Here is a 4,170-nt window from a genome sequence, read left to right on the forward strand (position 1 = left end):
AAAAAATTGCTCAAACTGCAAATAGTGATTATCAAAATAGTTGGTAATTAATTTAAGATTTCATAGTTGCTAAATCATTGCACCTCTACTTTATATCATGTAAAAATGTCCTTTGTACTGGCAAACATGTACTTTAAACATTTTACAATTTGGCTTAATCATCACAATCAAGAAGACAACATTCCTCTCTTTGCACATAAACTTAGAAATATAGTCCAACATGGATTACAGCATCTCCTCTTCTTTTAGCCAAAAATGGTAAAGTGCATAAGAATCTTTTTTCGGTTATACATCAGAACTGAACAGGACCACTAAACTGCTGGGAACCTGCCAAAAGTGGTGATGCTGGGAGGCTCTGACTGTGAAGAATCTGATGAACGTGCTCAGGTGCATCAACATTCTGTCGCCCCGGGAGAAGGGTTGGACTTTATTACAGCTCTGATAAATTATAGCAAATAACCCCAGGTAACTGAGCCAACGCCAAAGCAGTGGAGCATGCCAAAAGAAGCAGGGCTGCTCACGGCCAGATTAACCTGTTAGTTGACCCAAGGGCAAAAATGAGCCACAACATCCTGCTCTACAGTTGCTTCAATTTGATTAAAAGCTTATATATTAGCTTTTAAACAGGGAAAATGACGACTTAAATATTATTTTTTTCAAAAAAGGTATTGATTTTGACGCTCCTCTACAAGACAAAGGCTGTGAAGACTAGGTATAAATACAGGACTCATCGTTTTTGAAGAAGCTCCCAGACTGTCAGCGGCAGGCTGGTGGCTGGGCTTCAACACTGCTGTGCCCCCTAATTACCGAACCCACTTCCTCAAATTAACGCCATTAAATTATTGTGATTATTCAATTGGTCTTTGTTCCCTCCATACGTCCTTTCTCATTTGGTTTTAATGCAATAATACATGTTGTTTAAACTGATGGTCTGCTTTGAGACTGTGCACACATCCTGCTGTGTAACACAGTACAGAATAAACAGTGAAACAGTGGAAAACTCAAGTTCCTAAGCAGGCTGGGACACTGAGGCTCAAGCGCTGGAGTTAAAAGTCTTCTACTTAATGATCGTACAAATGTCAAACTTTACTTGTTCAATAGTTCGAAATCATTACATTATTAACACAGCATTTTAATGTCATAGCTGGTCAGAGTAAAGTTAACACTAACTGCTTTTGGGGCGGTTTAATGGGATGTTAAACACAAACTACAAGCAGTGGAAGGAATCAAAATACTTTACTCACAGATTGTGGTTGTACACAACCTTGACATACTTTAATCATCCATTTCTTATAAGAATTTATACATCTAATCTACTAAATTTCTAAAGAAGATACTGCACTTTTACCACACTACACCTATCTGATAAATGAAAGATATGTTTACCCCTTCAAAATAAAGCTGCACCTGATTGGGAGGCCCCTCGTCACACTTTAACGATGTCAGTTGCGAGATATCAGGAGATTTACAATTGAAAATGGCCCAAAAATGGAAGGATTACCCAAAACACAAAGAACCGCCGAAAAATGGACACAGGTTTGTGTAGCAGATGTTTGTTTTTGCTACCGTTTCTGCCATCTCAAGACCCTCCCAGCTTTATGTCATGACCTCTTGGAGACTTTCAACCCCTAGCTTGGAAAGTGCTTGACTAAACTGAGTAAATGAAGGAGTGATAACAAGCTGCACCCTCGAGCAACAAAGTGTGGCTTACACACCGATCATCATTCACTGATAGATGGTGGTTTTTTGATCTCCTGGGGTAAACTGCAGTGTTGCAGCAGTAATTTGCATATCGCAAAACACATATAATTTATACTGAGCTAAATGAGGTAGGTAAGAATAAAAACTACTTCAAACATATACACATGTGCATTGTGTTAGATAAAAATAAGACATGATAGAAGTCTCACATGAGGCACACAGGCCACTTTGCCTTGATTCTTGAGAGTAGTGCATTTGCTGATAATCCTTGCAGGACTTTTAGTTTTAATACAAGACAGGATCTGAGTACTTCTTCCATCACTGAGTAAATGTACTCAGTTACTTTCCACCACTGGTTTATGTCTTGATTTTGGACCATGTAGTTCACTATAGTTTGCATTTTCAACACAAAGTCCTGCTGTTCTTGATTCCAACACGTTTCCTTCTGTTAAATGGTGCACACATATTATTATTTATTCTTGCACACAGAAATCAATCAAAAGTGTTGCTGCTGATCCCAGCAGCTCCAGAATGAGGACAGTAGCTCCACTATGACCAGCATAGGGTCCAGCTTTAACCCGGCGTGGTGCCTCCATGGACCAGTGAGCCTTCGGACGTTAACCCCGCAAAGGAGCCGCCTTCCCTGACCCTAAACCCGGTCTTCCAGCTCGGCTAGCCCGGCTACAGCCTGGCTAGATGTGTCCTACTCTTAGCCATCCTCATTCGTGATTCTAACCAGGGAGAACGTGCAAATGTCTACACGAAACCAGAACGTGTCGCCAAAGACGCCCCGCTGAAGGGAAAAAAAATCAGCCTAAAAACAAGCGGCCGTATCGGAGCTAACCTGCAGCAGCCCGGACCGCTCCGACAACTTTGTTCGATATATCGTGTGTACAAAGTAAAGTTTCCCCCCCAGACATGCCCACGTTAGCGGATAGCATTTCCTCCATTACATAACCAAACGTGTCGTTGCGTGTTTTCCCCCTCCCGGACGCTTTCCTGGTTGCAACAGAGCGACCCCGGCCGTCCCCGTAACCCTCTAGCGGCGCGGACCGCACCGATGCCCGGCGAGCGTCGCTAGGAGACTCCGCAGAGCAACCATGTTTCTCGGCAACCGGCCACCGTTGTCAAAAAAACACCACCGTACTCGGCCGTTAACACCACCACACGTAAGTAACACCCTTCAACGCTTCGGTATGAGGCAGAAAGGTGGATGTTTTTGTAGGGGGGACGGTGCTAAAACGGCGGAGGCTCGTCGGTAACTTGAAAGACACAGCGGGCCTCCGGCTGCTGCAGCCCGGCATTTTCTCCGGCGAAGAAAGCCTTTGTATTGAGCCACGGCGCGGCGCTCCGAGCCTCGGCTTGTTTTCGCACAAATGGAGCCACAAGACGGAGACGGTGGACGAGTTTAAACTCACCTGAACGTGACGCGAAGCCAGCCGCTTACGGTGTAGCCACAGCCGGGTCGGTTTGAGGTGTTCGGAGAGCCGTCGTGGAGGTTCTTCGGTGTCCGTCAGCAGCTCCCGCTCCGCCCGAAGCTCTCACCGCCGAGTCCCCCTCCGCTCCGACTGCCGGGCGGACAAGCTTCCTTAAACCCAGAGTCCAACCAAGCGTGGACCCATTCAAATATGGCACCCGGAAAATATTCATGTTTGCATTTTCTATTTCATTTTGCACCTTAACACCACAAAAAAAAGAACACCCAGTGATGTTACTAATTTAGCTTTATTAAAGTTAATAAAGTAATCAAGTTCATAGGGAAGAACTAAAGTGAGGTTTAAAATAACAAGAATAAAATCGTAAACCATCACAGTGTGTTTTCTTATAGAAATGAATGATTCCTGGTGAATTCAAGTTATTAGAAAGTTTAATCTCCTTAGACAACTCCCAGTTTATGATATCAGCTGTAATGCAGCTTAAAAGGAAGTGAACCATGCAATCTTTAGCAGCACATTTTCACATTTGTGTCATACTTTCTACTATAATATCTGTATTATCCTTCTAAAACACTGTGTCTCCACCAGTGCATATATAATAAACTTGTGGTCATTCTTTTATGATTGTGTCTGTGTATTGATGTATAAAGGGGAAGACACTGCATAAAAAGTGTATTTAGTGATGTGCCTGCAGGTGTAACTAAAATGTATTATTTTGCTATTGTTTTTTTCTGCTGATTGTTTTCTTCATGATTTGATTCACAGTTTTGTCTATAGAATGTCAGCAAATAGTGAACATTAGACACATGTATACATCTTTAAAAATCATATATTGTGAAATTGTAGCATATTTCAATTGAATCCCAACAATATATTTGTTAAAATATTCTTTAAAATCCATAAAAGACAAAAAACATTCAATGCATATTTGTGGTCTGCAGTCCCAGCTGCTCAATCAAGACAAATATTGATTGACTAAATTGATATTAGTACTTTATGCAAACAAATTTGAAAACTAAACACCTTTCCTAAT

The 4,170-nt window shown here is 42.0% G+C and overlaps 1 protein-coding gene across 2 annotated transcripts in view; it reads right to left on the reverse strand.

Annotated features, from left to right (window-relative positions):
* ppp1r26 (protein phosphatase 1, regulatory subunit 26) overlaps nucleotides 1-3,948 on the reverse strand; it is an 11,277-nt gene extending 7,329 nt beyond the window's left edge. For both annotated transcript variants that reach the window (XM_008301985.1, XM_008301984.1), the window contains exon 1: nucleotides 3,120-3,948. The gene's annotated coding sequence lies outside the window, so the exon portion shown is untranslated. The remainder of the gene's footprint in view (nucleotides 1-3,119) is intronic.
* Nucleotides 3,949-4,170: the final 222 nt, after the last annotated feature.

The sequence above is a fragment of the Stegastes partitus genome, unplaced genomic scaffold (assembly GCF_000690725.1).
Source record: "Stegastes partitus isolate 25-593 unplaced genomic scaffold, Stegastes_partitus-1.0.2 Scaffold1743, whole genome shotgun sequence".
Taxonomy (NCBI): domain Eukaryota; kingdom Metazoa; phylum Chordata; class Actinopteri; family Pomacentridae; genus Stegastes; species Stegastes partitus.